This window comes from Schistocerca piceifrons, chromosome 8, assembly GCF_021461385.2.
Source record: "Schistocerca piceifrons isolate TAMUIC-IGC-003096 chromosome 8, iqSchPice1.1, whole genome shotgun sequence".
In the NCBI taxonomy this organism is placed as follows: Eukaryota; Metazoa; Arthropoda; class Insecta; order Orthoptera; family Acrididae; genus Schistocerca; species Schistocerca piceifrons.
Genome location: NC_060145.1, coordinates 29,660,811 through 29,683,528, shown reverse-complemented (window position 1 = coordinate 29,683,528; position 22,718 = coordinate 29,660,811).

Below are 22,718 nucleotides of genomic sequence, written 5' to 3'. Positions count from 1 at the left end.
GTCCGCCGCCGAGGGGACCCAGAGGAGCGGGGAATGGCAGATCGGCGGCAGTAACGATGCCGGTGATGACTGACTGAACCACCGCATCAATGTCATCAGTAGAGAGAGGCTCAAGAGCGGCAGTGGAGGAGAACAAGTCCCAGCCAGCCTTATTCATAGCCCATCTGCTAGGGCGCCCAGAAGAGTGATGCTGTGGTAGTGACAGAAATATCGGAAAGTGGTCACTACCACACAGGTCGTCATGCACACTCCATTGGACAGACGGTAAGAGGCCAGGGCTACAGATTGAAAGGTCAATGGCGGAGTATGTGCCATGCGCCACACTTAAGTGTGTGAAGGCACCATCATTTAAAATCGAGAGATCGAGCTGCGACAATAAATGCTCAACGGTGGCGCCTCGATCTGTTGCCACTGACCCACCCCACAGAGGGTTATGGGCGTTGAAGTCGCCCAATAGCAAGAAAGGTGGCGGCAATTGGGCTATCAGCACAGCCAGGACATGCTGCAAGACATCACCATCCGGTGGAAGGTAAAGACTGCAGACGGTAACAGCCTGTGGCGTCCACACCCAAACAGCGACAGCCTCTAAAGGTGTTTGGAGAGGAACAGACTCGCTGTGCAGAGTGTGAAGGACATAGAGGCAGACGCCACCAGACACCCTTTCATATGCTGCCCGGTTCTTATAATAACCCCGATAGCCACGGAGGGCGGGGGTTCGCATTGCTGGAAACCAAGTTTCCTGAAGAGCAATGCAGAAGAAAGGGTGAAGGCTGATAAGTTGGCGGAGCTCAGCTAGATGGTGGAAGAAACCGCTGCAGTTCCACTGGAGGATGGTATTGTCCATTGCGGAGAAAGGCGTGACGGGACTGGGAAGGCAGATTACGCCGCTGGGTCACCTGCTGCCTCCGATGGAGCACCCGTGCAAGTGCTATCCATTGCGTCTGAGGGATCGGCGAGATAGAGGGCCTCAGCGGACGCAAGGATCACCACCCCATCCTCAGACGCAGAGCTTTTAGGTAGCGGTGGAGTAGGTGCCACCGCAGGTGTCTTGAACTTATGGGTCTTGAAAGTCGTTTTCTCTCGCTGCTCCTTTGGTTGCCGTTGTTGAGAGGGCTTATTGGAGTTAGTCTCTGGGACCGACGAGGATCGCGAAGCCCGTCGACCAGCGACCTGTGGCTTCTTCAGCCACTGGCTGGTGTCTGCTGTGCCGCTGGTAGGAATCTGGGATGGCAGTGACCCAAGGGATCCCTTCCAAGCGAGAGAAGCCGAAGAAGACTTACGCTTCTCTGGCTTAGAAGTGGGGACTGGTGTCCCCGGTGGTTTAGTGGGTGCTGCTCCCGAGGTAGATGGTGTGGGAGCAACAGCGGGAGAAGGGGCCCCCATCGTCAAGGGGGCAGGTGAGGTCCTGTGACAGAGCTGACTGTATATCTTGCAGCTGAAGGAGCTGGAGCAGGAATGACAGTGGATGCATAAGATGACATCATGCGCACGGGATGTAGCCGTTCAAATTTCTGCTTAGCCTTTGGTGTAAGTCAGTTGGTCCAGGGTCTTATATTCCATGATTTTGCGTTCTTTCTGTAAGATACTGCAGTCCGGCGAGCAAGGGGAATGAGGCTGTCCACAGTTGACACAGATAGGAGGTGGAGCACGTGGAGTATCGGGATGAGATGGGCGTCCACAATCTCGACATGTGAGGCTAGAAGTACAGCGAGAGGACATCTGACCGAACTTCCAGCACTTAAAGCACCCCATCGGGGGAGGGATATAGGGTTTGACGTCACACCGGTAGACCATTACCTTGACCTTCTCTGGTAAGGTATCACCTTCGAAGGCCAAGATGAAGGCACCGGTAGCTACCTGATTGTCCCTCGGACCCCGATGAACACGCCCGACGAAATTTACACCTCGGCGCTCTAAATTGGCGCGCAGCTCGTCATCAGACTGCAAAAGGAGGTCCCTATGGAAAATTACACCCTGGACCATATTTAAACTCTTATGTGGGGTGATGGTAACGTGAACATCCCCCAACTTGTCACAAGCAAGTAACCTGCGTGACTGGGCAGAGGATGCCGTTTTTATCAAAACTGACCCTGAGCGCATTTTGGACAAGCCCTCCACCTCCCAAAACTTGTCCTCTACATGCTCTATAGAAAAGAGTCCCCATCAGCTCTGGTACAGACGAGATACCGGGGCGAATACACGTCACTGTCATTCATTGCCTTTCGTTCCTCCCATGGTGTGGCCAGGGATGGGAACGATTTGGGGTCATAAACGTTAGCTTTAAAATGAGCCCTCGAACGCTTGGAGACTGCTGGGGGCTGGCCGCCAGCGTGAAATGATGTACCACGCTTCATTGCGGGTCATCCGCCCTGATGCCACCTACTCCAACCAAGAGCCCTCCCCATGGGCGCCACCCAGCCGCAGCAATAGCCACCTGGCAGGATGGCCATTGCCGGGAGTCCTGATGCCCCAGGGAGATCTACTCCTTGGCATACGTGGGGAGTTAACGGCACAGGCATCAGTAGAGCGATCCCTGTGTTGTCAGGGGGCTACAACCAACAGGGTACATGGCGGCCCCACCACAACAGACTGGCTACCGTGCTGGATCTAAGGTGCAAAAATGTCCAAGGTCGTCGTCGCAGTCAAAAGCAACACTGCAGAGTGCAGCGTGGTGATCGCACCCAGGGACGTATCCTCGCCCAAGAGATGGAAAACGAGTGGGACACCATTGGAACGACGAAAAAGCCGGCTAAAGGTCTCAATGCACGACGGAAACAGTGCACCATGTAAGGCGCCCTTCCCCAATTGGCTCGCTCTTCAGAATAATTTAGAAAGATGGAGGTCAACCCCCAGAGGGGACCATCACGTAAGGCCGAAACATTTGAGACTCCTTTTAGTCGCCTCTTACGACAGGCAGGAATACCGCGATCCTATCCTAACCCCCGAACCCGCAGGGGGGGAAATTAGGTGGACTGATAAGGTAAGGAATGAGGAGGTTCTACGCAGAATCGGAAAGGAATACGTGGAAAACACTGATAAGGAGGACAGGATGATAGGACATGTGCTAAGACATGAGGGAACGAATTCCATGGTACTAGAGGGAGCTGTAGAGGGCAGAAACTGTAGAGGAAGACAGATTGGAATACGTCAAGCAAATAATTGAGGACGTAGGTTGGAACTGCTACTCTGAGTTGAAGAGGTTAGCACAGGAAAGGAATTCGTGGCGGGCCGCATCAAACCAGTCAGTAGACTGACGGAGAAAAAAAAAAAAAAAAGTTTCAGGCAAGCCAACAGCCAGCTGTGGAGCAGAACAGTACGACCGCCGCGGGATTACCAGGTACGTGGTGTGGACAGGGCGCAAGGCCAAGAAAAGCAATGGTCACGAAACGAGAAGTCAGTTTTAAAAGGTAACTTCCCCACCCATTCGTACTCCCGGGCGTGTTACACGATGAATACAAGTGGCGACGTGCACTGTTTGAGAGCGTCGAGCACTCAGTTATGCTCAGCAGTGTCCGTTCGCAAGCCACGGAGAAACTGATCAATCGTCACCTTCGGCGACACACCGGCGCGTGCTGTCTGAGCACTCATATTCGGCGCCACTTTACGGACTCGCAGTAACGCGGCATGTTAGGGGGGCCGCCTCGGGTCGCCTCTCTGCAGGGAGGTCGAGTCCATCCGGACGATTGGCATCGCCCCGGAAGCGAGAGGCCGCCCTCCGAAGCGACATCGTTGGCACCGGACGAGGAGACTTCGTTACCTCGTGCGTCACGCCGGGAAGCACGGAAATCGAATGAGGGCCCCCCCCCCCCCCCCCCCCGGTCGCCAAGCAGCAGCCTGGCGCCTTGGGCGTTGCGAAATGGAGGTGTTTCTCCGGCGAGAGGCGGCCTCTACTTCTCCGTGTAAACAGGACGAGCCAGGGAAACCCTCGCCTGTGCATCTGGCGTTAGCCTTTCTGGCTCTTACAAGGGGAAGGCCTCAGACGCGGCCAACCGATTAGGCTCAGATTTTGTAGGTCGTTTGTATACAACCTAAAACGAAGGAATCTAAGATATTTTGGGTCAACACCCCCACGTTTTTGAGAAAATCACCCCTAAAGGTAATGACGAGCGATCGACTCAAAGTTGGCGGGATCGATAGATAATTGTAAATAGAGCATTTTTAATCGCCAGGTATGGGGTCCGAAAACGCATACTTTTCCAGAAATCGAGGTAAGAAACTTTTACAACTGCCGCGTCTGTACTCATGGTCAACGCCTTTTGCCGACAGCACCGATAGCGCAACGGCCAAGATAACTGGCTGCGAATCACGAAGAAACGTAGTGGATGTTATTCTTTTGGTTTGTATTTTTCCATATCTCAATTGATATGGATAGGAGGGTTAATAAGGTAAGTAAATCAACACGGAATGATAATAAGGTAGGAAAATAAATTTCTCAAGCCTCTTGGGATAGTAAACAACAAATGTTACCCCCGGTCACTTTGCAATGGCTCTTCCAGTCACTGTTACGTGTCCTCACTTTTCTCCGAACAACTAGATGGATGGTACCTGTCACATAAACATTCGAAACAAATATACTCACAGCACCAAGAGCATCTAATGAATGCAATCTTTCGACAGCTACACTGTTCCTTCCCTATGATATGACGAAGAGGCAACCAGGACAACAATTCTCCCAGCATACATTCTATCCCGTGCCTCGCCGTAAACAAGCGTCGCACGGTTGGCTATCTGTGATCCTCGTGAGGAAGTCGCAGCACTTATACTCGGAGTTGTTTTCATGTGACAAGACTTAAGAGTGTAATACTTTACAAATTCACGGCGTTTGGGAAATTAGTTTGCCTACCTTATTATCATTCCTTATTGATTTACTTACCTTGTTAACCCTCCTATCCCTATCAATAGAGATATGGAAAAATACAAACGAGAAGAATAACATCCGCTAGGTTCCTTCGAGATTCGAAGCCGGGTTTTCAGATTGCCAGCCAGTTACCTTGGCCGTTACGCTATCGGCGCTGTCGGCGACGGGCATTAACCATGTTGGTACAGAAGCGGCAGTTGTAAAAGTTTCTTACCTCGATTTCTGGAAAATTATGCGTTTTCAGACCCCATACCTGATGAAAAATGTTCTGTTTACAATTATCTATCAATCCCGCCAATTTTGAGTTATCGCTCGTCACAACCTTTAGTGGTGATTTTCTCAAAAACGTGGGGCTGTTGACCCAAAATATATTAGATTCCTTCGTTTTAGGTTGTACACAATCGACCTGCCAAATCTGAGCCGAATCGGTTGGCCGTCTCAGACCTTCCCCTTCTTAGCCAAACCGTTGAGGTAATACGTCTACCAGTACTCAATATCTGTCGGCAGACGATCAGTTTGGCCTTAGGAAAAGTAAAGGCACCAAAGTGGCCGTTCTGAGGCTACAGTTCATAATGGAAGCAAGTAGCATTTATCGACGCGGAAAAAGCGTTGGACAATGTGAAACGATACAAAACGTTCGAAACAACGAGAAAAATAGGGGGAAGCTACACGGAAAGACGGGTAATAACAATAGGAGCAAGAACCGCGAGGGAACAGTAACACTGAAAGGCCAAAAAAGAGACAGTTATGTAGTCTTTCGCCCCTAATGGTCAATCAGTACATCAAAACAGCAAAGACAGAAATGAAAGAATGATGTAAGAGTGAGATTAAGAACTAAGATGCAGGGATATCAGTGATAAGATTCGCTGATGACATGGCTGCCATCAGTAAATGATGTGCTGAATGGATTGAACAGTCTAAGGTACGGAATATGAATTGAGAATAAATCCAGAAAAGACTAAATTAATGATTAGTAACACAAATGAGAACAGCGAGAAACTCAACACCGGAAGCATGCGAAGTTACGGAATTCTGCTTATCTTGCAAGCAAAATAACCCATGATGGACAGAGCAAGGAAAACCAAAAACGCAAACTAGCACCGACTAAAAGAGAATTCCTGGACAGGAGTTGGTAAAAGGATATGAGGGATAAGATCAGCTGATGACGTTGCTGTCCTCAGTATATGTGAAGACGATTTACACCATCTGCTGAATGGATTGAACAGGCTCACGAGTACAGAATATAAATTGACAGTAAATCGAAAATAGACGAAAATTATGATTAGTTGCATAAATGAGAACAGCGAGAAACTTAACATATGGAGTAGGAAAATTTAAGTAATTCTGCTTATCTAGGAAGAGAAATAGCCCATGATGGACGGAGCAAGGACAACATAAAAAGAAACTAGCACTGGCAAAATGAGGATTCCTGGATGAGAGAAGTCTGCTTGTACGGAACATAGGTCTTACTCTGAGGAAGAAGTTTCTAGAGAAAAGCACTGTATAATAGTAATTCAGCGAGTGTTGGAAACTAAATCCCAGTATTTGAGATATGGTGCTACAGAGGAATGTTGAAACTTTGGTAGTAGCCTGATAAGGTGAGGAATGAGTAGGTTCTCGCAGAGGGAAGGAATTTATGGAATACATTGACAAGAAGCAGAAACAGGGTAACAGGAATAACTTCCATGCTACTAGAGTGAGGTATAGAGGATGAAATCTGTAGACGAAGACACAGACTGGAACACATTTAGCAAATAACGAAGACTGTGAGGGAGTAGGTTGTAAGTGCTACTCTGAGATGAAAAAGTTGACACAGAAGAGGAATTAACGCTGGTCCGCTTCAAACCAATCAGACCACTGATTGCAAAAAGATAAAAAAAGGAATGAACTACACCCGTCACTTTCTCCGCTCAAAATTCTCGACAGTATATCGCAGAAGTGGAAAGAATGAGTACGCAAAGATGGTAAACACAGGAAATACTACAACGGTGTTCAACATCAAATTCAAAGTTTCGATCAAAATACTATTCGAAACATGTAAAATTTCTTAGGTATCCAGGAAGACAGATAATACACGGTGCTCGGTGGAGGGTAACCGGTACCTATACTAATCATTTCCTTTCCTGTTCCACTCGCAATTATAACGAGGGAAAAACGACTGTATTTGTCTGCGTATGAGCTCTACTTTCCCAATCTTATTTTCGCGGTCCTTACGCGAAATGTACGATGGCGGCAGTAAAATCTTTCTGCAGTCAGCTTCAAATCCAAGTTCTTCAATTTTCTGAATAGTGTTCCTAGAACAGAAATTCGACTTCCCTGCCCCCACCCACCATCCGACTTTTCCCCTCCCCCCCCCCCCCCCCCCAGTCACTCCACCCTTAGGATGACCATTTGAGTTCCGGAAGCGCCTCCGTACTACTTGGGTGGTGTTCGAACCTACGGGTAACGAATTTAGTTGCCCGACCGCGTTGCTTCTCCTCCTTTAATCCATCATGGTGCGAATGCCAAATATTCGAACAGTATTTAAGAATCGACTGCATCAGTGTCCTATATGCGGTCTCAGATGAAACTCACTTTCATAAAATTCTCCCAATAAACGTTAGTCAACCACTCGACTTCCCTATTACAATAATAATATGCTCGTTCCATTTCATATCTCTTTGCAAGATGTAGGGATATCTATGAGATAAATGTTAGAAGGAGAAAGGTTTGATGACAGGAAAAGACCTCAGGAGGAATTTAAAAAAGGGATTTGCAAATTCTATATCGAGTGCAATACTGTATGGGAGCGAAGCTTGGAGAATCAAAAGGACAGAGAAAAAATATTCTTGAGGCAGTGAAATGTGTCTCCACAAGAAACTAAAACTGAAATGAAGAGTAGCGAAGTTCTTGTATGAATGGGAGAATAAGCTATTGAAAATTATAGGCAATAAGGAAAACATCTTGATTGTGTTATACAACAAATAGAAGCTACCTGCAACGAAGGTTCCTTTAAGAAGAATCGCACAAGACAAACTGTTTGTGAACATGGAGTAAAAGAACCGCTACACACAATTTACAATCAGTATGGCCTACCAACTCTGATGGACTAACTTAGGGTTTAAACTAAGCTGGAAAACTGTAATATTAACTTCATAGGTACAGCATCTCTAAAATGTCATCACGGGTTGAGTAAAAAGATTTACTTTGAAACACGGATCTCTTTCTTTCACTCGATATTACACAAATAGGTGGCACTGCGGAACGTCTTCGTAGATACCGTAGAAGCGTTGCATGCTTCTCAACGTTGTCAACTTGAAAGGAAAACTTTGTGAGATCTTAACTTTTACGGGCAAATTGTACGTTCAAATAACTCACGGGTTTGCCGCCGGGTGACGACGTCGACCACCACCGATATTTCAACAGGATAACACATTGCCATTCACAAGGCACAACTGCAAGGAGGAAGCAAAGTGCAAGGGAATTTAATGCCTCGGTTCACAGAGGAGAAACAAGTAAAATGCCACACACAGGATAAGTAACCGCAGAGTCAACACACAACCAAAGATAACCAACAACAGATATATCGATAGTGACTAATAATTAGCAGGTGAGGTAGCACTAATTCTGTCCCTCAGTTTTTTGATGAGGGACAGAGCCGGATTCCAAGCAGCATTTAAACAAAATCCACCATCTCTGTTTATAAGGTTGCTTGATGGTTTGATTTCAATAGCTTCCTTAACAACACTATCTCAATAGCTGGACGTGCAAGCCAGATTCTCCGTGTTGTATTCCATAGGATGACCCCTGTCAAGGCAATGTCCTACAATAGCGGATTTTCTCGGCTGTTGTAAGCGTGTGTAACGCTTGTGTTCAATACACCGGTCTTCCAAAGTCCTGACTGACCAATATATGACATGCCACAACTGCAAGGAACACGATAGACTCCAGCCTTACGCAAACTAGGATCATCTTTTATGGACGCCTACAGGGCCTTAATCTTAGGTGGTCGAAAAACACATCCCACATCATATTTCCGCAAAATACGGCCAATCCTGTTGGAAATACTTCCTGCGTAAGGCAAAGGCCGTTGATCTAGGTGCCACTTCGTTGCTATCGTCACTCACCCGTTTCACAGAAAGCTGATAACACAACGTTCGTTTAATCTGCCTCTCACTACAGCCGTTCTGACGAAAGGTGACTTCGAGATGTGATAGCTAGCCTGCTAAACTTTCAAGATCTGAGATAACGTGGGCCCTGTGAACCAAGGGTACGAAGTACTCCTTCACGCTGAGCTAGATGGTGACAACTATCAGCTCGCAGATACAAGACAGTGTGAGTAGGCTTCCTATAGACAGAATGTCCCAACGTACCATCAGTCTTCCTTCTGACCAACACATTAAGTAAGGGAACGCATCCATTCTTTTCCACCTCGATATTGAACTGAATATTCGGGTGTTCCAAAAACCGGTTTAAATTCTCACTATCATGAGGCCAAACAAACGTGTCGTCTACACATCTGAAAAAACACGCAGATTTCAAGGTCGCTGACTCAAATGCACGTTCCTCAAAGTCCTTCATAAACAAATTGGCCACATTAGGTGACAACGGGCTTCCCATTGGAACTCCATCAGTCTGTTCGTAGTACTGACCATTGAATAAAAAGTAAGCACATGTCGAAACAAATTTGTTCACTCGACACCAAACTTATCCATTAGCTGCAACGAATCAGAGGAACGCGAGTGAAAAGAGAAACAACATCAAATCTGACTAAAATATCAGAGTCATCCAAACGCTCAACAAACTAGCAAGATGTTTGGCTACACGATATGTCGGGGGAACAATATTAGAACCAACAGGCCTCAACGGGACAGCCTTTCTGGACCTTAGGGAGGCCATATAATCTAGGTGGTACAGTACAGTAAGAATTAAGACTCTTGATAGTCTCCTGTGACAAAGAACTTTTCTTCAGGAGGTTATTAGTCTTTAAACACTCTTAGTAGGGTGAGCACCGATTTTGCGATACGCCGAATCAAAATAGTCACTGCATCTTTTGAATGTAATCGTGCTTGTTCAACAAAACGGTAGCATTTCCCTTGTCCGCAGGTAAAATAACAATATCAGGATCCATTCTGAGTGAACGTGAAGCAGCCGCCTCAGCTATTGTAACGTTACACTTGGGTGGACGGGCACCAGTCAACACACGACAAGCTTCCCTCTACCCTCTTCCGCAGCCTCAGAAGGTAGTTTATAAACAGCCTCTTCAATGGAACTAATAAAATCAACGACTGGCAAACTATTAGGCGGCGGTGCGAAATTAAAACCTTTCCCCGGCACAAAGCTGCGACGTCAAACGTTTTCTCTGTGAGATTGATCACAGAACGTAGAGATTTAAAATTAGAATTAGACACTGAGTCAAAGAAATGTTCAAACTTCGCCGAATACCGAGCAGTTACAGATTGAAATTCCCTGTCAGACTGCGACCAAACGGCATCGACCACCAAATCCCAAGAAAATTCAAAATCATTAGACGCCATGATTAAATGAAGGTGAAATAATTCCTTAGAAACAAAATCTAATTGACAGCGAGTATAGTGGATCCTTTCACGAACAATAGCTAAACCAGAACGTTACTTGATGCGATTGGCGGCTGAAGAATTAATATGAAGCACAACCTTAGAAAACGTTGGAACCACACTATGATTTCTACACTTCAATAAAAACGAAAATGCACATTCCAACCTTACTCTACTGCTGCGAAGTTTATCCAACCTCCGCAAGCAACGATACATTTCCTCCCCGTAGAGGTAAATAATGTGAGACGTTAACTTTTCCCGGCGAACTGAATGTTCGAACAACTCACGGGTTTGCTGCCGGGTGACGTCGTCGACCACCGCCGATATTTCAACAGGAGCACACCCTGCCATTCTCAAGGCACAACTGCAAGGAGGAAGCAATGTGCAAGGGAATTTAATACCTCGGTTCACAGAGGAGAAACAAGGAAAATACCACACACAGAACAAGTAACCACAGAGTCAACACACAACCAAAGATAACCAACACCAGAAATATCGATAGTGACTATAATTCAGCAGGTGAGGTAGCACTAATTCTGTCCCTCAGTTTTTTGATGAGAGACGGAGCCGGATTCCAAGCAGCATTTAAACAATATCCACCATCTCTGTTTATAAGGTTACTTGATAGTTTGATTTCAACAGCTTTCTTAATAACACTATCCCAATAGCTGGACGTGCAACCCAGAATCTCCGTGTTGTTGTATTCCATAGGATGACCGGTGTCAAGGCAATGTTTTGCAATAGCGAATTTGCTCGGCTGTTGTAAGCGTGTATGACGCTTATGTTCAATACACCGGTCTTTCACAGTTCTGATGTCTGACCAATATATGACATGCCACAACTGCAAGGAGTACGATACACACCAGCCTTACGCAAACCAAGATCATATTTTACGGACGCCAACAGGGCCTTAAACTTAGAAGGTGGTCGAAAAACACATTTCACATCATTTTTCCGCAAAATACGGTCAATCCTGTAGGAAATGCTTCCTGCGTAAGGCTTTGTTCACAGGGCCTACGCTATCTCGGACCCTCAAAGTTTGGTAGCTGAGATATCTCGAAGTTACCTTTCGTCAGAATGGTTATAGTGAGAGGCAAATCGAACGAGCGTTGCGCTATCAGCCTTCCGTGCAACGGGTGAGTGACGATAGCAACGAACTGGCACCTAAGTCTACAGCCTTATTGCCTTACGCAGGAATCATTTCCAACAGGACTGGCCGTATTTTGCGGAAATATGATGTGAAATGTGTTTTTCGACCACCTTCTAAGATTAAGGCCCTGTTGGCGTCCGTAAAAGTTGATCTCGGTTTGCGTAAGGCTGGTGCCTATCGTATTCCTTGCAGTTGTGGCATCTCATATACTGGTCAAACAATCAGGACTGTGGAAGACCGGTGTACTGAACAAATGTGTCACACACGCTTACAACAGCCGAGCAAATCCGCTATTGCAGAACATTGCCTTGACACCGGCCATCCTATGGAATACAATAACACGGAGATTATCGGTTGCACGTCCAGGTATTGGGATAGTGTTATTAAGGAGGCTGTTGAAATCAAACTATGAAGTAACCTTATAAACAGAGTGGGGGATTTTGTTTAAATGGTACTTGGAATCCGGCTCTGTCTCTCTTAAAAAACAGAGGGACAGAATTAGTTCTCCATCACCTGCTGATTAATAGTCACTATCGATATTCCTGATGTTGGTTATCTTTGGTAGTGTTGACTCTGCAGTTACTTGTCCTGTGTTTGGTATGTTCCTTTTTTCTCCGCTGTGAACCGTGGTATTAAATTCCTTACACGTTGCTTCCTCCTTGCAGTTGTGCCTTGAGAATGGCAGGGTGTGCTCCTGTCGAAATATCGGCGGTGGTCGATGACGGCATCCGGCAGCAAATCCGTGAGTTATTTGAACAAAGAAAACTTTCTTCCCACAGACTGAACGTTCAGTGGACAAACAATGTACGTCAGTGTGATGTGGGAGAGTGTGATAACTGACGACGTTAGTATAAGTAACATGCTATTCTCTGCGGCTGTTCACAATCATTAATTTTATTTCACCTTAGTTTTGGCACACATCCCACAAGCAAAGTCGTCACTGTATTAAACATTAAGCATTGCAGTGGTGCCATGCTGTTTCCAACTCAACTGCTACGCTGTCGTGCAAATTAATTTTGAGAAGTAAAACTGTAACATCCTTCCTTTTCTGGTAATGTAACCAAACCTTCCTGTCACATACTGCACCAAATTTCATCGCTGTTGGCTGTATTACACACTATCCGCCTCTTAGGTGTATAAGCTCTTCATTACAGAGTATGAACTCTTTTCGTTTCAAAGCGTAGGCCCTACGTCGAAGTAGGAATGTCATGTGTAGTCTTTATGCGTATATCTTCGTGGAGCCACATTTCATATTCATACCCTCCCTCATCATACTTCCACACAGCACAGCAAGGCCTTAACTATTTTCTTTCAGAAATTCCGTTAAATATAGAACAATTTCCTAAACTGAACAATTTCCGTGGCTGAACGATACTTTAATTCGTTTTTATGGATTTTGTCCCGGGCGTGCTACTGTATTACTTTTGTTATTTAGCTCTCTCGCAAATAAACTGACAGAAAAATGTAGTGTTGTAGATCGGATTTTGCTCATTACGCAGCAAGCAACTGTGAGGAACAGAAACCAAGACATTGTAACGAAAAAGTATTGAAGAAAATGACAAATGAATTAGAAGGCACATGTGTGACAGAGAACAAAGCAGTTTCTACAGAAAACGATTAAGATAAGAGGAAAAACCGAAAGAAATGTAAAAACTTAATACTGGAGAACTATTCGACTCTTCCAGATGTTTCAGTTCCCTCTGTCTTCGCCTGAACTACTGTTGAAAATTACGTAGAGTGTTGCACCATAACCGCAAATTTCACCGTCTCTGGCTTCCGTTCGCTTGATAAGTGTCGCTCTGCAGACAGCAATTCGGCTCCGCGAAAATTTGTTTGCGCTGCTTGTCAGCTGTCGACGGTACACGCCGCGTCCGTCAAACAAGTTCCAGGTCGTGCGCACACTTTGCATATCGGCGCCAGTAGTCGCGCAAACTCGCTTTCATTAATCATGCGGAAAACACACATTTGCTTTAGTCCATTAGTGTGACTACGTGGCACAAGTCTAATGACATCGCGCTGACCGGGCTTTCAGAGGAAGATATAACGGCCCACCATTAGGGAGACGACGTTCCTCTATGAGTGATGACGTGCGGCCGGACGCCGACTGCAGACCAAATGTACTCAGCGCCAACCAGGGCGACACTGTGCTGGAGGCGAAATGTGACCGTATTGCGCATTCGCCAGAGACGGGTTCGGAGCTTAATGACAATCACATGTACAGTCCTCAAGGCACCTTGTGCTCTTTGTCGACAGAGAGTAGGTACTTCGTGTATCTAGTGTCACTCGACGACCGTCTTCATCATTTCTGTTCCAGTCGCGTGTTGGTGTGCAGAAACTAGGATTGTTGCTAAACCTCCTTGTAAGATCGAATCTCGGTAATTTCATCTTCGTGGTCCTTTGCTGAGATGTATGTAAGATGAAGCAATAAATCATTTGACGCTTCTAGGGTGGACCGCGCTAGGAATTTTAACGGCCTCCGTTATGCACAACGCACCTCTTGCAGTGCCTGCCACCGGGATCGTATTAGCTCCTCTGAGACGCTTTCGTGCTTCCAAAACAAACCTGATCGAAATACACAGCTGTCTTAGGATCGGTTCTGCAATGCCGTTCAAAACTTAACGGATGTCGCTGCTAGTAAACCTTTCGGGGTGTAAGGTCGTTATCCAAGAAACTCTTCCGTTCCTAACTTCTCCTCCAGAAATGGGCTGGACATCTTCAGTGGCGTTAGTCCTCTTCTGAGTCTGGCCGACTGATGGGTTGGGCGTCTGAGGGCGACGTATGTACTGTAGAAGAAAAGACGCAGCCGGAATTACACCTAATAAGCAGAGATGATCTATATCAAAGATAAAACTCAATTATCGATTGACATCTTGTCAGAGATGAAAAAAAACAAAACTGTTTAGCGATTCTGTAGAGATACTGTCAATATGTCGTTAAGTTTCATTGTCTCTTGACCACAGTCGATAGCTTACTTTTATCTTTGATATGGATCATCTCTGCTTATCACGCGTAATTCCAGCCACGCCCCTCTTCCCTACTGTATGTATGTCGTTCTCAGACGTCCGACCCATCAGTCGGCAAGACTCAACGGAGAAGCAACGTCTCTGAAGATGTCCAGCGCAGCTCTCGACGAACCGCTAGGAACGAAGAATTTCACGGACCATGATCTTATTTAAACCCCGAAAGGCTTACTAGCAGCGATGTCATCCAGTCGTAAAGACTTTCATTCTATCTTGAGGTCAAGTCTTCACCCTAAATCTTCAATTGTTTCAAAAAAAAAAGTCTGTGGCTCTACTACATCTTTGGACTATTCAATTTTAGAAATATCTTAGGAAAAAAGATGCTTTTCGGTTTTGTAGAAGATTTCTCAGTCCAATACGGAGTGTCTGAAGAAAGCAGGTGTCCCAGAACTCCATTACCGCTCTCTCAGAGGAAGATAGGTTTTTCTAGAGATCAGTCACTGATGAACCATTCCACAGGATGCTGTCTAGGGAAGAAAAAATTCACGAAAAAGACAACCTGCTCTTGAAGATACGTCAGTAAGAAGCCTTACACTACCACGAACGGAATACTTATGGCAGTGATGAATTTTAATGGGTTCATGTCCTGTACCAGCATTCAGTAATTAATTGAAATTTAAAATCCATTTTCCAGTAACTTTACTTTTCTGAGTTCAAGGCCCGCTTTTTTATCCTAAATATTAACCTATCTAAATGAGCTAATTTGTAGAAAGTGTTCTTGAAGTACTTGTATACTTCCATGCATTCATGTTACCCAAAATGCACTTTGTATATTTTACTATCATGTTTGTGTGTCCATAATGAAAGAAAATTTAAGCTTTAAACCTGAAAAAACTACTGAAAGTCATTTAATAACTTTTCTTGTAAAATCAACTAAATACAACTGTTTAATAATATCTTGTAAATGTACGTAAAAAATCAGAAAAGCGCAAATTCAGGTCTTACTACGAAGAGTTGGTTTTCAAAATTCGAAACTCGAAAAGCAATGAATGTCTGGACTTTGATGCTTGGGGTTGTTACATAGTAAACATGATTATAAAATTCGTTTCAAATTGCAAAAGTAGAAAAAAGGTTAATTTGTAGGTGTTGTTTTCTGTTAAGGAGGAAGGTAGCTTGGTATGTCAGTGCCGACTACCAGAGGTCGATGAAACTTCCACTGTACATACAGAGAAAGAACTACTACAGTATTAAACAGAAGGTAACTGAAATCAATACGCAACGAGACGAACCCGAAACAACACTTTTATTCAAAGACAATAATTAGAATGTGGTCATCTCGATGTATCATGGTCCGCTCGGATATTACAAAAAGCGGGACATGATTCTCCATAGGGTGAGTAATCACCATGGTTAGCAACGGATGCTCATCCAGGTGCTCCCATGCTGCTCACAGGGTTGTAAGCAGTTCTTGTGGTAGAGCGTTCTATTCCTCCACCAGTGCGGTTCACAACTGCTGGATGGTGAGTGACGCATCTGGGCGTACTGAAATACGTCTCAGTAACGCCTCACACGCGTACTCCATGGGCATTAAGTCAGGGAAACCGGTAGGCCCGGCAGTTCGCCGAATATCCCGCACCTGCGCTCTTCGATGCGGTCGCGTATTTTCATACAGGGAAATGAAGACTAGGCCAAATGCAGCCCTGAAAAGATGCACATGGGTAAGGTGTATGGTGTGAGAAAAATGTTGGTCGAAGATTCTGGAGGCAAGTACTCCATTATAACATGGCTGCCCCACCGTAGCTCCTGGACCATCAAAACGATCATTATCGACAATCTCCCTGGGAGCGTTACGTGTCCCAACCTCTCGCTCATCGACATGCGATATTTATTCAAATATCGACCGAACGAGTGTTTCTTAAGCTACCTCTCAGTGGGTGAATTACATTAAGAAATTCTCGAATGCAACTGGTCTAGCTGTGTAAGCTCTGTAAGCTTGTTTTGCTTGTTTCGGTCAATACTGCCACTTCCCAAAATATGGAAAGCAAAGAGCTTGCAGTACAAGAGATTTGCTTCACATTCTCGAAGATGAAAAGTCGCTCGTAGCTCAAGGTACCCTATATTTACCCAGACATTGTTTCTTGTGGTATCGTGTACTTTCAACTGTATGCGTTTAATTATGATATAATTGTACTGCAAGCTCTTTGCTTTCCATATTTTGGGAAGTGGCAGTATTGACCGAATCAAGCAAAACAAGCTTACAGAGCTTACACAGCTAGACCAGTTGCATTCGAGAATTTCACACACAGATATATATATATATATATATATATATATATATATATATATATATATATATATATATATCTGTATGTGTGTGTGTGTGTGTGTGTGTGTGTGTGTGTGTGTGTGTGTGTGTGTGTGTGCTTGTGTGCGTTTGTATGTGTAGAGGAAGAAACAAATACATTTACCACTAATCTTAGCCGGGCGTTGTGGCCGAGCGGTTCTAGACGCTTCAGTCTCGAACCGAGCGACCGTTACGGTCGGAGGTTCCAATCCTGCCTCGGGCATGGATGTGTGTGTTGTCCTTAGGTTAGTTAGGTTTAAGTAGTTCTAAGTTCTAGGGGACTGATGACCTCAGAAGTTGAGTCCCATAGTGCTCAGAGCCATTTGAACCATTTTGAACCACTAATCTTAAAGATTTTCGAAGATGCCCACAATCGCCGAGGCCTTTCAGTTCATAAATAGATCTCTGTGGCTGTTTATTGTATTGGGCATTAGAATAATTTCACCTAGGATGCGATTCTTCTTAAGTTGCATAAATTTTGTCTACGTCAGTGGAACTCTTGTGTAGAACGTGTCATCAGTGACTTTGAATTTCACAGTTGCTAGCTGTGCAATGTGTTCTTCGTGTCTCTGCGAGTAAATAGGTAGGAAACTACTTTAAGAAGGCTGTATCTGACTACTATGTGAATGGCTAGAGTATTACCGTTTGAAATGTTTCAAGGTTTGATAATGCTGACTCGACCGACAAGTGATGGAACTTCTGCAATGTTTATAGAAAATCACTTACTGGCGTTAGCTGTGCTTACTTTTGTTATATTCTTGACCTTTTTCGGTTACTTTAGCGATCATAAACTGAAAGAAAAATATTTATCTAGCTTTACCTGTATGTTCTACGAAACAATGATTCACGAGCATCTGAGCCCACTAGGCAAAACTTTAGTCACATCGAAGACACCTGATGCTAAGACCGTGTAACACTTATACACTCCTGGAAATGGAAAAAAGAACACATTGACACCAGTGTGTCAGACCCACCATACTTGCTCCGGACACTGCGAGAGGGCTGTACAAGCAATGATCACACGCACGGCACAGCGGACACACCAGGAACCGCGGTGTTGGCCGTCGAATGGCGCTAGCTGCGCAGCATTTGTGCACCGCCACCGTCAGTGTCAGCCAGTTTGCCGTGGCATACGGAGCTCCATCGCAATCTTGAACACTGGTAGCATGCCGCGACAGCGTGGACGTGAACCGTATGTGCAGTTGACGGACTTTGAGCGAGGGCGTATAGTGGGCATGCGGGAGGCCGGGTGGACGTACCGCCGAATTGCTCAACACGTGGGGCGTGAGGTCTCCACAGTACATCGATGTTGTCGCCAGTGGTCGGCGGAAGGTGCACGTGCCCGTCAACCTGGGACCGGACCGCAGCGACGCACGGATGCACGCCAAGACCGTAGGATCCTACGCAGTGCCGTAGGGGACGGCACCGCCACTTCCCAGCAAATTAGGGACACTGTTGCTCCTGGGGTATCGGCGAGGACCATTCGCAACCGTCTCCATGAAGCTGGGCTACGGTCCCGCACACCGTTAGGCCGTCTTCCGCTCACGCCCCAACATCGTGCAGCCCGCCTCCAGTGGTGTCGCGACAGGCGTGAATGGAGGGACGAATGGAGACGTGTCGTCTTCAGCGATGAGAGTCGCTTCTGCCTTGGTGCCAATGATGGGCGTATGCGTGTTTGGCGCCGTGCAGGTGAGCGCCACAATCAGGACTGCATACGACCGAGGCACACAGGGCCAACACCCAGCATCATGGTGTGGGGAGCGATCTCCTACACTGGCCGTACACCACTGGTGATCGTCGAGGGGACACTGAATAGTGCACGGTACATCCAAACCGTCATCGAACCCATCGTTCTACCATTCCTAGACCGGCAAGGGAACTTGCTGTTCCAACAGGACAATGCACGTCCGCATGTATCCCGTGCCACCCAACGTGCTCTAGAAGGTGTAAGTCAACTACCCTGGCCAGCAAGATCTCCGGATCTGTCCCCCATTGAGCATGTTTGGGACTGGATGAAGCGTCGTCTCACGCGGTCTGCACGTCCAGCACGAACGCCGGTCCAACTGAGGCGCCAGGTGGAAATGGCATGGCAAGCCGTTCCACAGGACTACATCCAGCATCTCCACGATTGTCTCCATGGGAGAATAGCAGCCTGCATTGCTGCGAAAGGTGGATATACACTGTACTAGTGCCGATATTGTGCATGCTCTGTTGCCTGTGTCTATGTGCCTGTGGTTCTGTCAGTGTGATCATGTGATGTATCTGACCCCAGGAATGTGTCAATAAAGTTTCCCCTTCCTGGGACAATGAATTCACGGTGTTCTTATTTCAATTTCCAGGAGTGTAAAATGGCCTTAGTTCGGAGACGAACGGAGCTCATACGACTCTTCGTACACATCATATCAAGCAGTAGACAATCATTGATGGTTACATCAAAAGAGCTAACAAACAGTGGGTACGGTGATGGCAACGTTTGAACTGCTGATCCCAACCGATTCCGGACGTCATGACAGGCAGTTATCTTTAATTATATTTTATACACTACTAGAGCGCGAGTGGTCAAGCTGTTTCTACTGCAACAATATGGACACTGTACGCAAAGTGCGCCACCGAAACGACAAAGCATAACCTGATAGTATACCAGATTATCTGTATAATACCTAATAACGAAAGTTGTAACACAAGTGATTGTTCTTGTAATTGAAGTTCAGTCTGATATATTAAATTAGAAGAAGACGAGTAAAATCGTATTTGCATTTACCAGAGTGAAGCCGTTTATGCGTGACATCCTCGGCAGTCAGTTATAAATAGTTTCTGCCATGTTTATGACTGTGCCCCGTGCTGGAAAACTGGACGACGCCAGCCGCTAGAGCGTGCGTGGTTGGGGATATACCGGTTGGTATTAATTAATCTTTCCCTATTCGACACGTTATAACACGGAATCTAGTTACCGTACAAATACCAAACTTGGATATGGGGAAGAGAAATAATGCAGAATCAGTTCGATTGAAACACTTTTAATGTGCTGCTATGGTACATCGTACCATTACATTCTGGTACCATTTCTGCTACAAATGGAACTCAGTATGCCGCCCACCAGCGTCCACAGGAGTCTGAAAGCGGAGGATTGCATTCTGCACAGCACAACGAACCATGCCCGTACGTATGCTGGTTGCTTTTCTTGATATGCTACGCTTCAGATCAGCACATGCGTGAATGCTACCCTAGTAAATTCTGTCTTTCAGGTAGCCACGCAACCAGAAACCACAGAGAGTGAGATCAGATGATAGTGCAGGCGAAGCATATGGAAACGATCGGCTGATAATCCGAAGCAGGTGAACTTTATGAGCACTGTACGATGGGGCCGCATCTCGCATAAAATGTTGAAACCGTCTCCCTCCTGTTCGGCGAATGTGACATGCTGGCGAAACTTACCGCAGTAACGCCGGCCAGTCGCACTCCAGGTCTTTGGTCCCAGAGCGCCAAACTGTTCAAAACAGAATGGGTCAATGTTGAACTAGCCTTGAAGCCATACCGTACGGTGACATGTTCACATACAGAGGACGTTAATGCACAGTAACTGGAGACAAAGATCCCCACGCTCGGCAGTATTGTGTGTTCACCTTACCCGTGAGAGAAAAGTGAGCTTCGTGTGTCCATGGGATGGCCCAGGGCCAGCCCTCGTTAACTTCAATCCCTGCGAGAAAGTGCAGATCAAGTCAACACATCGTTGTGCCTCCTGTGATGCAAGTTGCTGTACGATATGGATCTTATACGGATACCATTTGAGATTGGTTCGAAGCCCGTTCCATACAGTGGACCTCGGGATGTTCAACTGTCGTGACACAGCACGCGCACCGTCTGATGATCGGAAAATACGGGCAGATTTGGGACGATAGTGGTTGTAATTTCGATTTTCATTCGTACTTACCACCTTACTTGTTAGCGTGGTATAGTTTATTGTGTGCGCGAGCTCGCACCTACTGTATTTATTTTTTAGTGTGATACTTGTCTGGCATGTTACTTATTCAGTTCTTGCCAGTGTATTCCTATTTCTTGGCGTTTTCAATTTTATTAGAATTGTTTTTAATTCTGCTTACGCGTTATTTTACAGCACAGATTCGCCATTACTGAATACCTTGTTTATTGAATTCCAGAGCAACTCGGATATAGGTCTCATTGTATGCTTTTATTCGTCTCGTGGCTTTCATCATATCTATTTTGGTAATGTAAATTACTCCATCATCTGTGGAAAAGGTATCTATTTTGGTCAGGCAGCTGACCAGCTGTTTCTAATAAATTCGAATAACGTGTTATCGGCTATTTCCCGAACTAACCACCCGAGTAATAATTATACTGTAATTTGTCTGTTTCCCTTTTACGCCCTTCGAGATTCGCTATTAGTTTCTCTACATTTAATAGGTTTCTACTCCTTAATGCTTGTGTGTAACACTCCGAAATAATGTGTTTGCGTTGATTTTCCGTTCTATGTTTCAATTGTACATGATAGTTGCCAGGGGAAATTTATGTTCATTTATTATATTATTTATTATTTTGAGCTTTTCCTCATTACAGAGACCTAACTCCAATATAATAACTTACTAGGAAATTACAATACAAACAATAAACGTTCTTAAACTATATTTTCAAAATATTCCCCCAAGTGTTTTGATCTTGTGTGTCCTCTTCCTCTGCGCCCATTCTCCTCATTGTGTGCTGTACATTTTGGAGCCAGGTAGTCATAGGTCGTCCTCTTCTTCTTCTCCCCTCCGGTTCCCACTCCAGTATCAATTTTGGTATTCTGGCTTTCTCCAGTCGTCCTACATGCCCGTACCACTGTAATTTCTTCCCATCCATTAAGTCATGTATTCTTTCTTTTATTTCTAGTCTCCTTATTATTTCGGTGTTCCTTATCTTCTCTTTCCTGGAGATTCTTGCCGATCTTCTCCAGAAGTTCATCTCTAGAGCTTGTAATTTTTTAGTGTGCTTCATGTTAACTGTCCAGCTCTCCGTTCCATACAGAACCACACTCTCTAATGTGGATTTGTATATTCATTTTTTAGTTCTGCTCATTACTATCCTGCTCCATAAGACTGAGTTAAGCATTCCAATGACCCCCCCACCCCCCCACCCGCTGCCAATTCTTTTATTGATTTCTGACTCTGATTTTCCCTCGATTTCTAAAATGGATCCCAAATAACAGAAAGTGTTTATCTTTTTCATTTTCTTTCCATCAATGTATAGCTCATCTGAATCATTAGTCAAGTATTCTGTTTTTTGGTAATTAATCCTCAAACCCCATGTATTGTATGCTATTGCTAGTTGATTGCACATATAGTTAGCATCCTCCCCATCTTGTGCTACGACTACTTGATCATCAGCAAACAATAAATGATGTAGGTAAACTCCATCTCTTATTTCTAATCCCATACTATTACATTTACGAGACCATGTTCTAAGGCTAACATCTGTATAGATCTTAAATAATGATGGTGACATGGGACAGCCCTGTAAAAGGCCTTCGCTTTTTCTAAATTTCTGTGAAAGTTTATTACCAACTTTCACTGGACAAATGTTATCTTTATACATCTGTTGTATTATTTTAATCAAGGAAGGGTTTATGTTTGCCATATGTAGTGCTCTCCAAAGTAATTTTCTTGGAACAGTATCATACGTCTTTTTCTAGATCTACGAAAATTAATCCTATATATTTTGATTTTTCCCTAAGTGTCTCCAAAATATGTCGTAATGTGAAAATACGGTCTACACATGATCTTCCAGCCGTGAATCCACATTGTTCTTCTTGGGTTCTAAAATTTTTTTCTAGTTTGTTTTTAATTACTTTCGCAAA